Here is a 14,211-nt window from a genome sequence, read left to right as displayed (position 1 = left end):
AAGTCCAGACTTTTAAAATAATTCAGGGGAGAATCCAATGACCAAATAAATGAGAACTTTTGTTAAAAAGAGGTATTTTCTTGGGAGAGAGGAATTTAGTTTCAGGACTTCTAAAAAGATATTTGTCCCCAGAAACCTCTTACTAGGGCAAGCACGAAGTTAAATATCCCTTCAGGTATTACTAAAAATAGAAATAACACCAAATAGTAACCAAATAGCTATTGCAGTTCAGAGAATATGCTGAGGATGAACAATACTGGATAAAGTGTGCATGTTTATATTTATGGGTGTATACTTACGGGTGTGTGTTTTAATGGTCATTTAAAAGTCTTAATTCCATCTAGATATACCATGTTAAAATGACTGAATTTTTCATAGTATGTCAAGTCAGTTTAAACATCCTAAGATTTCTTCCCTTGGTTCCCTGGATATTGAAATGATGTTTATACTATAAAGAATGGTGGAAACATAAAATGTAGAGTTGAAAATGCCCCGGGCTTAGAATAAGGAGCCTGGGATGTGACTTCTAACGCTTCCACTAATTAGTCTTCTGATTTTATCAAACTCCTCCTCTGAAAAGTAGATGAAGAATTGAACTTCAAAAATCACAAAGGCCATTTTCTGCTCTAAAAGGCGACTGATAACACTTTATACCAAAAGTTATCTTGGAAATACTCAAACGTCATATTTTGAAATATGTCAATATTTATGAAACTGCAGAAGTTGTCCCACACATGCATTTTAAAACCTCCTTATCTGATGAATTCCATGACTCACATTTACTGTAACAACACGGTAGTAAGAATTCTTTTTACTTATTTATTTACTTTTACTTTTTCCCAAGTAAATTTTCTTTCCCTACTGCTGGCTAATCCTTTCAAATAAAGTATCTTAAAAGGAGTTTTCCTTATAACCAGCTCAGAAACACTTTAGCATCAAATTCCTTGGAGAATATCAGATATGGGATTATTATGTTTTACTTTCCTCCCCACAAGGCCATTCCAGGGTAATTTAGTAGAGAATAACGAGCAATGCCCATGTGAGTGGGTATTTTCTTGGCATCTTCACTGTGGAGTAAAAAATTGTGGAGGCCCATAACAGCCATCTTAGGAATCAAGGTGCACAAAAGGCTTATCATTAATGTATTGAAAAACCATTCTATTTCATCCCCTAAGAAAACAGTCTTTTTTTTTTTTATGTACTTGTCATCTGCTTCAGAACAGAAAGCCAAATAGCAGAATTTGACATAAAGCCACAGAAAATTAGTCCTACTAATTGAATGGCCTTTGACACACAGAAGTAGGGCAACACTTGATGCTCAATTTATAAACGCGAAAATTATATGTACAACCTGTGAAGAGACACAACCCAATTTTTCTCCTATTCTAAGGTTGCTTAGACTGTATATTCCTAAACAAAAGAAACCACTAATTGATACACAGGAAATTTACTCTTGCTTCGAATAAACTATATGACTAGCAAGCGAGACTTAAAAATACTGAAATGCTTATGGTGTGTACTCTCAAGCTAGACACCGAAGATCAAGTAACTTTGAGAAAATGAGTCCCATTTAACGTAGGAACATTAAATTCACAGGGTCTAAATAAAATGTAGATAGGTCAACACTGATAATATGCATTTATAGTTAGAGAGATCAAACATCTCACTTTACACCTCCTGCTGAGAGCACCCCCTTTTCTCCCCAGATGTGCCCATGTTTGATTGCTAAAATATATGGTCAGCCTGTTTACAGATACCAAAGTCTTACACGCCAGTAGCTAGCAAAGGTTAGAAAACATTCTTAGGCATTGATTAGATGTTTTCATGAGCTACTTCTTCATTTTTCCAATTGTTAACCTTTATGTATAGTAGCACAGAATGTCAAAATTACTCAACCAGGAATCTATGGGGAGAATCTACTCATGAATATGGAAATGGAAGATTACAGTAGTGGGTCCAACCAGCGATCTTCCTGGTCCAGGACTCTTCTCATCATGGATGCTGAAGCAGATGTTGGAAATTGGCAGCCTGTGAGCTGAAAAAATCCATAGACACTCTTCGTGAAGCTTGGAACATTTTAAAATTGGCAGATTTCATATAAAATACATATTGATATCTGGCAACATTGACCCAAATTCCCACAGGGCAATAATAGGCGGGACCTAGATAGCAGCTTCGACTTGTGGACAGGGTGCTCTCTGCCATATGACAGTCCCCATGTTTATCCTACACCCAAGCTTCTCTGCTCATTAAATTACATGCCTGGTCCCTATGGGTCATTGAATTTGCTACTTCAGGGTTAGAAAACGAGAGTAGCAGTTACTGCAATGTTTGCTTCATATCCTAAAGCTATTCCCTTATTTATTCCTATTTTACCAGGCTTTAGACCTTTTAGTTGCGTGTCTTCCTTTTATTTTTAATTTTTTTTCCTCTAAAGAGTAATATTCTGTAGACATTCATACTAAACTATTTTACTCTTCTTACTTCTCTTGGACATATCTAATCATACCTATGGCCTCAATTCTTAGTGAATATCTAATAAATATATATATCTCTATGCCAGGCTTCTCTTCTGACCCCCCAGGCCAATATATCCAACTATATAGATGACATTTCCATTGCAATATCCTATAGGTACTATCAGCTAAATAGGTCCAAAAACTTATTCATTATCCTTTTCACAAAAACTGCCTGTTTTCTTATATTCCCCATTTTAGTCACTACATTATCATCTACCTGAAATAAATCCTTGACTCTTCTCTTTTACTTCACTTCTCCTGTTTTGTTGAACCTACATCCCTATCTTTATTTTGCCACACATTCTCATGCCTATTTCTATTCTCTTAGTCAGTATCCTTATTACTTAATTGAACTACTGCAATAGTATTTTAGTTAGTTGTTTTCCCTGTATGTAATCTCTTTACCATCTAATCCAGTCTTGATATGCCACCAGGTTGATTTTTTTTCAAGTCACAGATATTATTTTATTCCTTATACTTGAATTCATTGAATTCAGAATGAAAGTCCAATTCTCTAACACAAAAAGTCATTCACAACTTAGTGCTAGTCGGCCTCAAAGCCTATCACTCTATCTTGCCACGTGAAATAGTTCCCTGGAAAAATTATGCCAGTCTAGACTTTTGACAGTGATGTGAACTCTTCTTAACAGAGGCAATTGCTACTTTTCCTTGAAGTCTCAGGCCAAGCAGTACACACAGGAAGCCCTACCTTCTTGTCCATTTTGAAGTTAGGTGTTCTCATACTATATATATTCCTCCACCATAGTACATATTCTCATTGTATACTCTTTTTTTTTTTTTTTTGCTTGTTTATTTATATGATTTTCAACTGGACTCTCAAAAGTCTTAAGAGACAAGAGTGGTATCTTATTTATATTTGCATTTCAAAACATTTACCAGAGTGCTTGACACAGAGTAAGAACTCAATATAAATATTTTCATTTGATTGATGAATAGGTATTTTAACATTAAATAGTTCAATGGTCTTCGAAAATTGGAGGAACTTAATTGACGATGCTACTTAAGTCTGCCAACCCATTCTCTGAAAATGCTAGCCTATTTAGAGTTCCCTTTTAGAAAAACAAAAATCCTAAAATTACGTCTTTAAAATTTTAGGAATGAGGATGGTGCCTTTACTCATATGATAATATTTGTCAATAATATTTATAGGCCCCCTACACATAACAAAAGTGATTTTATAGAGATAAATCATATATCCATTCTCAGTTCTTATTTTTACTGACTGAATAGCTCTAACTAGTTTTTTTTTTTTTTTTTTTTTTTCCGGTACACGGGCCTCTCACAGTTGTGGCCTCTACCGTTGCAGAGCACAGGCTCCGGACACGCAGGCTCAACAGCCATGGCTCACGGGCCTAGCCGCTCCGTGGCATGTGGGATCTTCCCGGACCGGGGTACGAAGACGTGTCCCCTGCATCAGCAGGTGGACTCTTAACCACTGCGCCACTAGGGAAGCCCTTTTTGTTTGTTTTTAATTTTTGGCCATGCCCTGTGGCATGTGGGATCTTAGTTCCCAGACCAAGGATCGAACCTGTGCCCCCTGTAGTGGAATCACGAAGTCTTAACCATTGGACCACCAGGGAAATCCCAGCCCCAACTAGTTTATGTTCACCAGTGCAAGATGATCTCTTTACAGTCATGCTTTTTCTCAACTCTGGCTTTAGAGTGGTTATGGCACCTGCAACCTTGGATTATAAACTTAATCTGGTGCACTTTCTTTCTTTATCCAAAAAATGTCATTATATAAAACGAATTTAAGCTGAAGCAAAATTGCTTTTTACTCTCATTGTTTTGTAAAATAAAACTTAAAATATGGGGTTGAGGATAAGTGGTCATCTGAGTACATTTTTCAAAACAACACTTTGAAAAATGTAGCTCAAATTTGATTCAGCCAAAAACGTTAAGGAATATTTATTCTTCTCCTTAAAGTTCTTATCATGGTTTTCCTTTAACCCAGTAATACTTACAGTCTAACATTTGTTGTCTTGAATCTCTTGACATGTTTAGATGAGTACTGTATCCTAAGTAGGCATCTTTCTGGCAATAAAATTGGTAATTAACAAATATCAGATCTTACAGCAGCCTTGGTAAGCAAGTATTTGGGTAGAGAGAGTGAAAGATGAAAGGGTATCAAGAGTTTTATAGAAATTTTCTCTATGTCCTTTAAATTTATGCTATTTAGAACGTTTTCAAAATAACATGACTTAGTATCTTTTAATCTAAACATTGTATTGTAGGCTGACTAATGCCTCCTTGGTGATGTCCATGTTCTAATTCCCAGAAACTGTGAATATGTTGCCTTACAAGGGAACTTTGCAGATGAGATTAACTTCAGGATCTTGCTACAGGAAGATTATCTTGGATTATCCAGGTAGACCCAGCATAATTACAAGGATCTTTATAAGAAGGAGGTAGGAGGGTCAGAAAGCGTGAAGGCAATGTGATAACGAAAGCAAATATCTGAGTGATATACTTTGAACACACAGAAAGGGGCCATAAGCCAAGGAATGCAAATGACCTCAAGAAGCTAGAAAAGGCAAGAAAACAGAGTCTCCCCTAGAGCTTCCAGTAGGATCCAGCCTGCAGACACCATGTCTTTATCCCAGTGAAACTGATTCCAGACTTCTGGCCTCCAGAATTGTAAGAGAAATAAATTTCTCTTACAAGCTGCTAAGTTTATGGCAATTTTTACAGTAACAATAAAAAATTAATATATCTTATTTTTTCTTAAAAAGTGTGTTGAAATAAAACTTGTATAGCTTGTAACTTAGTATAAAAATTATAAATAAATGACTTAGAATAATACCATGACCTGATTTTTTTAAATTAAAATTTGAACATTAATTCAAGTGGCATTGAATGTCTAATGACATAGGTGGCACACGCTAACAACGGGAGAAACTTCAAAACAGTATCATGTAGAATACATACTTTGGAGTGAAAGTCATAGTGCTTTATGCCTGGCCGTACTGCTTACTAGCTGAATGACATTGTGCAAGTTATTTGCCTTTTGTAAGTGTCAATTTTCCCATCTGTAAAATTAAAACATTAGCTACCATTAATAATGTTATAGGAATTAAATTATAATAATGGCAACTTAAACATAAATAGTAATTTTTATGTGCCAGGGAGTGTTCTAAGCTCTTTCTATCTATGAACTCACTTGATATTAACAAAAACTTTATCAAGTAGGGACTATTTTTACTCCCATTTTACAGAAAAGGAAACTGAGGTGTTTAGTAACTCTTCCAAGGTCACATAACTAGTAAGTAACAAAGGGAGTATTCTAAACCAAAGTTTGGTAGCATACTCCATGCTATTAACCACTGCATTAAACTTGAGCCAGTACCCATAGAAAGAGCATAACTAGCTGCATTATTAAAGTTCCTTATGTCTGAACTTAAGAGTTCTTTACCTTTTTCACCTAAACCCACTTTAAGGAAAACATTTTCAGAATCACAGAGATCTTTAAATAATCCCTGCTAGGTTGATCTCCAAGGTACTTACAGGCTCAATGAGCCTATAAAATGGTCACTGTCAGCTCTCAAATGTGTTGGGTGGTCAAAGTTCCCTATCCAAGGAGATAAAACTCTTGTATGTCCAGATGTTTTGATTAACTGACCACTTCTATCCTTTCCAGGCCACTGAATCTATAATTAATCTACCCAGAGAAACATTTTTAAAAATCTTAATTTAAAATATCATTGTTCCAAAGGATAAAAATGATTTGTCATTGGAAAAATACTTGGTCATGAATTAATTCCAGCTTGTCTTTTCTAGAAGTATGCTTATTTTAACATAAGTCAAAAGTTCCACTTCAGTACAAGATGTAGAAGGAAAAATACAACCACCCCTAAAAAGGTCTTAATGGGATTTTTAGCAGTTTATTTTTATCTTCAAAGGAACTGAGAGAATATTTCTAAAGGAAAGCATAAAATGTTTCCCATTCTACCCAAAGCAGTTGTATTTTCAGAGTGGCACTTTAGCCCACTGTGTTCGTATTAATTTTCAGTGCTGTGAGCAAGAACGGCAGTGTATATTAACACCTCATCTATAAAGGGAATGCTGAGGCCTTTCTCAAGGTATTAGTCACCGCACCTTGGGAACACTGCTTGTGCTTCTGCTGTTGGCTTCAACGCGGAAGGATGCACATGCTTTGATTCTTAATGAAACATGCATATGATCAAATTCGTCACCAAGAGCCCTGAAGCTTCAACAACTTTTCCCAAGCTCAGAAGGATTTTCCAGGCATCTTCTGTTGTTTAAACACCATTGTTCTATGCTGTATAAAACATCACTTCCCATATAGAATGTTGGAAAGAGAATTATAATGTGAAGGAGGGAGGTCTTTCTTAAAGGGTTTTGTATGTTTAGCACCCTTATCAAGATCTTCAAACCTGATGTTCCCTAAGGTTTAGTTTTCACAAATCAGAATTAAAACTTCAGTTCAGCTTATTTGTCTCTCTTATTTTCTAGGTTGTAAATTATTAAGGGTAAAGACTATACCATATTCATTTTTGTAACCCAAGCACTAAGAATTAAAGATTCCACCATAAAAGTCATTCAACGACATTAAGTGTAAAGAAGAAAGAAACCAGAATCAAAGAAATCTCCTTTCCTTAGGTATTTGCTATCTATTAGATATTGATTTATATATTCTCTGCCTAAATAAATATTCAGATCTTTCCAGTCTAAAAAATATTCATAAGCTTTCCTTAACACTGACAACTTTTTGGTTGACTCAGTTCCATTTCCTTTTCCTTTCACTATCGAATTCCTGAAAAGAGTAGTCTCTACTCTTTGGTTTTTTTTCTTCAAAATGTGTTCACTTCTTAGCTCCTGCCAACTGTTTCCTTCTCTCAATTTTCTACACAATTATTCTACTCAAGTTTACCAACTACTTCCTGGTTATTATTTTTATTTCTACTCCTTAATCATTGTTTCATAACATTTCACACTGTTGCTCACACATTTCTCTTGGAACTATTTCCCCTTGGCTCTTCATCTTTGCTATCTCAGCCCCCCTCACCCTGCAACTTTCATAAAAGAGCAATCTTTCTACTGATATCTTTAAAGCTTTTGTTCTTACTCTGTAATCTCTCCCTTGGCAATCTCATTTATCGTTGTCTATCTCCTGACTTTTTCTACCAAGTTTCAATGCCATATTGTGAACTGGCTACTTCTCCCTTGCCTCTCCCAATTATAGAAGCTTAAACATTAAAATATTCATCTTGCGTAGTCCCAGTGCTGGTTTTATAAGTGACAATATTTGCTGACACACCTTTTCAGCTTTTTTTTTCATCCTTCTCCCTTTTTTTGCTCTAAATATGGATGTGATGGCTGAAGACACAGTGGTCATTTTGTGGCCATGGAGACAAAGGCTAGGAATGGTGGAACAGGAAGACATATAGTACTTGTGTCCCGATGTAAAAGGTGAGGATCACTCAGCTTTTAATCCAATTCATGTATTTCAAAGCCTTTCAATCCGTAAGGCTAAAGCAAAGGCTTGAATAACAAAATCAGATTAACACTGAAGCACTTACACCAAGCGCAAAGAATTTTTCACACAAAGAATACAAAACTCAAAGATCTTTCTGTTTTGGATTGGCTACCCAAGCTGGGGATTGTGTACTGCAAATGAGTCCCATGTCATTAGTCCAGTACCCATACAGACCAAGTGAACATTTACATATGAAAAATTGTATGCTGTATCTTCAGATTAAAGCCATATCCAAGCTTGTCTCCTTCTTTTTTTTTTTTAATTTCTTCACTGATCAAACTTGTCTTCTTCAAAGGTTGTGCCACTGACTACAATGAATGCTACAGATTATTTGTATGTCTCTGTTTTATTAGTTCATAAATTCCTTCAACAAACATTGAACACATGCCATTAGACTATATGCTAGGTAGTGAGGATACAGAAATGAGTAAAGCATGGTCTCCTCAACCACAGCGGGCAACTCACTTTAGCTTATGTAACGTATTGATAAAGTGGTGAGGAGTATTATTGACTGAACGTTGATGTGCTTGTGTAAATTCTGGGCTTAGTGGATGACCATCCATAACCCAGTACTGCTAAAGGAACTTCATATTTCCCCAACTACATTGATTCAGCCCAGATAACTTTAAATTTACTATTTCTGTTTAGTTGTTTGATGAGAACATCAAGTTCACATACCAATAAAAAATAAAGAGGTGGGTTGGGAACAGATTTGGGTCCGAGGAGAAAAAGCAATTGTTATTTATGAAGATTGATCTATCCATTTATCTATCATCTACATATCCTGTAATTTCTTGGGGTGAGTGTATTCCTTTACTCAGTTCTGAATATGAAGAATTTCAAAACTTTCCACTACTATTCTTTTCATTTTCTTCATCTCTGTATGAAATAGATTTGCTGTCTCCACTGAGTTATTAGATCTTGCAGACAAGCTCACTGAAAAATGTTGTCAAGAGAGGGGAACTTGACTATACCATGAACTCTCTCTATATATCCTCAGCCTGTTAATATAGTGGCTCATACTCTAGGGGGAAAATGGCCAGATTGATATGCTATCTTCCTTGCATAGTTGTCCATGTATGAATTTATCTGTCTTCAAGTATTAGATGTTGAATCAGAACAAGAATGAGTATTGCATAGTAATTAACAATTGCAGGTGAAATTTCATTTTTGATGATGGAGATGACAATGATGGTCATCCCTAAAACAAAAGACTTATGATTTGTGATTATATAACCATCTCATTTGTTTACCTCTTCCATAAAGCTTGCCCAATGATGTCAGTTCCAAGTATTATTTCTCTTTTCTGACTTCACGGCACTGATTTCTTATAACTCGTCATTGACAACCATAGTTATTAGCACTTCTCTTCAAAACAATGAATATATATTCATTGTCAGTTTTAAGCAAGGGAGTTTGCTAGGCACTGTGGGGAATGTGGGTTGACCAATTAAGGAGTAAATTGACATATTCATAAAAGATTAACCTAAAATGGATTATGAAATATGATATAAAATATACAAAAGGGGGCTTCCCTGGTGGCGCGGTGGTTGAGAATCTGCCTGCCAATGCAGGGGACACAGGTTCGAGCCCTGGTCTGGGATGGGATCCCACATGCCGTGGAGCAACTAGGCCTGTGAGCCACAACAACTAAGCCTGTGCGTCTGGAGCCTGTGCTCCACAACAAGAGAGGCCACCATAGTGAGAGGCCTGCGCACCACGATGAAGAGTGGCCCCCGCTTGCCACAACTAGAGAAAGCCCTCGCACAGAAACGAAGACCCAACACAGCCAAAAATAAATTAATTAATTAACGAAATCCTACCCCCAACATCTTCTAAAAAATAAATAAATAAATAAAATAAAATATACAGAAGGGGCACTTGACTTTATAGAGAAAGACACTGCAGAGTCAAAATGTACACTTAGAAAACACATTCATTGTAGATATGATTCCATTTCCTGAGAGCTTTACTCCAAGCATATTTAATCTTATGTTAAACACAGTCATAAGTAACTGGTTCACTTGAAATTTGGACTGGCGAAAACTCATGATATCTAATAATACTCAAATGCTGTCCCTTTCTAAGGGTTTCTATTTCAATGAATAGCCAAGTTGGCACCAAGCCACTTTCTCATCTTTTATTGCACCATTGTTGGTAGATTCCCTTAGGCATGATCATCTGGGAGACGTTTCTGCCTTTGTTATTTTCACATGCTCATAATGAAAAATCCTCTAGAATTTTAGATATAACAAGTGTTTCAGTTCCTTGAGCTAAAGGAATCCAACAGACATATACAAATACATACACACACACACACACACACACACACACACACAGATATACTCATACATTTATATATAAACACCCACTCCCACACCACACCTTATTTCCTAGTCCAAAGAAGAACAAGTAGAAAATACTCAAGGAGCACATCAGGAGACAGAGAAAACGCAACAACAAAAAGAGACACAACCACTAAAATATTGTCATTAGGAGTTACTAAAGATAAAGGACATACCATTCCCTGTTTTATAACATTGACATTTACAACCACAATTTTGAATCACCAAGGAAAATGTAACTTATGGTCATTGTTACGGTTACAAAGTAAGGGAGAGGTATGTGTATAACACTTCAGCTAGAACGCAATCAAACTATTATAAAATTAAGAATACTTCACTACTCAAAATAATAAAAATCACTTATAATATTTAGGAGATTATTTCCCAAATTTTCCACAAAAAGGAGGTTTTAATATACTGCCTTGAGCTTATCTTATCATTTTCAATTTTTACTGCTCTCCTGTGTATTTACAGCTTGGCTCTCTGAATTAGATTTTGAGATCTCTGGGCAGGAACTAATATATATTTACATCATTCCTCTTTAGGAGAAAGTATAGAAATGTTTACTTTTTAATATTCTCTTACAGAGATATAAAAACACAAAACCCATATGTTATATTATTTTAAAGCACACAACTCTGAAATAAACTCTAGTTCAAACATAACAACGAATACTTTTTAATCATTAGATTAAGCCTGCTCATTTTCAATGACATGAGGGTGAGATTGGAAATAGAATATCATTAAGTCAATGATTTAGATGAAGCATAATAATTTGCATTTGTAGTGCAGAGCACATCTCATTCACGAAGAGGATGAGTAACTAGATTTGTTTTCCTTCCCCATAAATTACTAGAATTCAAGTGGCATAGTAATTATGAGTGGACTGACTGCTTTTCATGTTTGCCACCTTGGTTTTCAGAGCTACTTGCAGCATTTAATATAGCACTTATGTGAGCTCCCAAATTTGGGTTTCAATGATACTTTTCCACGTTTTGAAAAAATCCAACTTTAAGTCAGTTGTACAGTAAAATATTTGGTCCCAAGTATCAACTATGTGCTTTGTTTATATAGTTTAGGCTGGGCTTTTTAAAGGCCTGAGTGCTTAAATAACGTAATTTATGAGATAAGTTTCTCTCTACCTCCTTAGTACAGTAAGGAATGAGTGAAATTAGAATATTAACAGAGACAAAAATTCGGTCATCAATGCATAGATAACCCCTTTTGTAATCCAAAGACATTTTCCAAAAGCAATCAGAACATGTTAAGTTTTGAACTGAAATCACATGGCTTGATTTTCCAAGGTGAATTGAATGTTTAAGAGATATTTGTAAAACTCTGCCATAGTTTTTCCCCTGTATATTTTACCAGAATTTTACTTTGTATCCCAAAATTGCAAAAGCTTTTGGATTTGAGTTCCTGGCGTCAGTGAGGTGGCATTATAAAACATATGTGCAACAGTGGCATAAACTGAGGTGCACCTGCAAAAGGAGGTAATCATCTCTTGCTGCTCTTAGGTCTCAAATTATTTCTCAGCTTCTCTGAAAAATAAAGAGCAGCTCCATGAAGGTTTGTTTTAATTTCCACTTTAGTGTCCAATGGACATCCTTCATTATTATGTTACTTACACATACGATATACCACATAGCATGATTTAAAAATACATTAATATAGAAGCTATTGTTTTACTAAAATAGGGCTTTGTGACATGGGCATTTCTCATTATTTACTTCTCCCTGTCTAAATATATTATACATAATTGACTCCTTTTATAGAAACACTATTTTCCCCTTTGAAGCCTGAGATAGTAATTTTCAAATCTCTCTGAGATCTGCACATCTTAGTTAATGGCTGATATCAGTTAAAGTCATTATTGGGATAAATCTAAAGATGAAGACCTAAACTTGAATAAAAGAAAATCATTACAAGAGAATCTGTTCTCTTAAATTCACTGAAAAAAAATACAAAATTTACATTTTCCTATTTTTTTTAAGGTTTGGTGAGAAAAGAGAAATACATGAGTCCAAGAGGAAAATCTTTTGAAAATAAAATTTGTGCCAATAGGACAATAATTTGAATTAAGTAGGATTAACACTATCAAAAGGTGATGTTTAAATGTTAGTTTTTAAAGTGTTATGTAAAAATCATGATGTATCGACCCTAAGAAACCATCCAAATCAAAAACAATAAGAAAAAATAGAATTGTAATTTCATCTTTAATGAAACTAAAACAAATTTATAACTCTCAATATATAAAAAAGGGTTGCAAATGCAGTGAAGATCAAACAGGTAAGAAAACTGTACCTGCAGCTGCAGATTTCAGAAAAACAAAGGCATCAGAATATAATTCTCCAAAGTTGATGGCACACCATGAGGGGATGAAACTAATGACTCCTTGTTTTATACAACAGGAATGAAATTTACCAGTCAGCAGTAGAATCCCCAGAAGCTCAACTTGATACCAACCTAAAGCACAGGGAGATGGGCTGAAAGAGAACTCAAAACTACTCCCACTATTTGCCCAAAACAGTGTCAATAGAGTGAAGGTTAGATACTCTTTAAGCCAGTATCTTTGGACTGAGAGGGAATAATGGCTTAAAGAACTCACTAACGGTCAATGCTCTGTCTTGGGGAAGTTAAGTTTAAATACTTCCCAGCATAGAATACAGTCCTGGTTTTGAAATAACACAAAAGCCAGCCCTTTGCTGTCTATAAGAAAGACACCTAAAACAGAGTAACACAGAATGACTGAAAATAAAAGGCATATCTGGAAAAGGAAAAACACTCCTCCCCCCAAAAAAGCATGGGTTACCCTTAATATCAGTTCAAGGTAAACAGTAAAAAACAAGTCAAAGAAAGGTTCTATAAAATGATAAAGAGTATAATCTCCAATAAGTACTTTGGAATATTTATTCGCCTAATAACATACGATCCAAATACATAAAATAAAAACTTAAGAAATGTAAGGATAATTGTCAAAAGTACCTTAGAAGTAGGAATATTTAATTTACTTCACTTTGTCTGAGATAAATCAATGAGTTAATATATAAGTTAAAAAGCAGATGATCAAAAGCAAACTTCACATGCAGATGTCAAAAATGTATGTGCTCTTAAAATTAAGGCCTCATTTTTAAGTGCTCATGGAATATTCAAACACACACACCTAAATTTTGCCTATATATGAGTAATAAAAAAACCTATAAAGGATTGTTTGAAATAGTACTAAGATAGTTATGGTAAGTAAAGTAAGTCAGACAGAGAAAGACAAATACTGTATGATTTCACTTATATATGGAATCTTAAAACAAAATATGTAGAGTCTTTAAAAACAAAATAAACAAACAAACAACAAAACAGAAATAGACTCATAATACAGAGAGCAAATGGGTGTTTGCCAGAGGGGAAGTGGGTGGGGGGATGGGCAAAATAGGTGAAGGGGATTAAGAGGTACAAACTTTCAGTTATAAAATAAATATGGGGGCATAGTGTACAACATAGGGAATGCAGTCAATAATATTGTAAAAACTTTGTATGGTGACAGATGGTAACTAGACTTATTGTGGTGATCATTTTATAATGTATAAAAATATCAAATTAATATGTTGTATACCTGAAACTAATATAATGTAAGTCATTTATACTTCAATAAAAATAAATTTTAAAAAACCTCATCAACCATGAATTACAAACCAGATAATAATAACAAAATAATATCTTGACATTTTATTACTGTTTCTTAAACAACTCTTCTGTCAAAAAGAAGATAATATTAAAATTATGACATATTTCAAAATACTTATAATGAAATAATAAATATCAAATGATATGG

The sequence above is a fragment of the Phocoena phocoena genome, chromosome 8 (genome assembly GCF_963924675.1).
Source record: "Phocoena phocoena chromosome 8, mPhoPho1.1, whole genome shotgun sequence".
Lineage (NCBI taxonomy): Eukaryota > Metazoa > Chordata > Mammalia > Artiodactyla > Phocoenidae > Phocoena > Phocoena phocoena.
Note: the sequence above shows the minus strand (reverse complement) of the source record.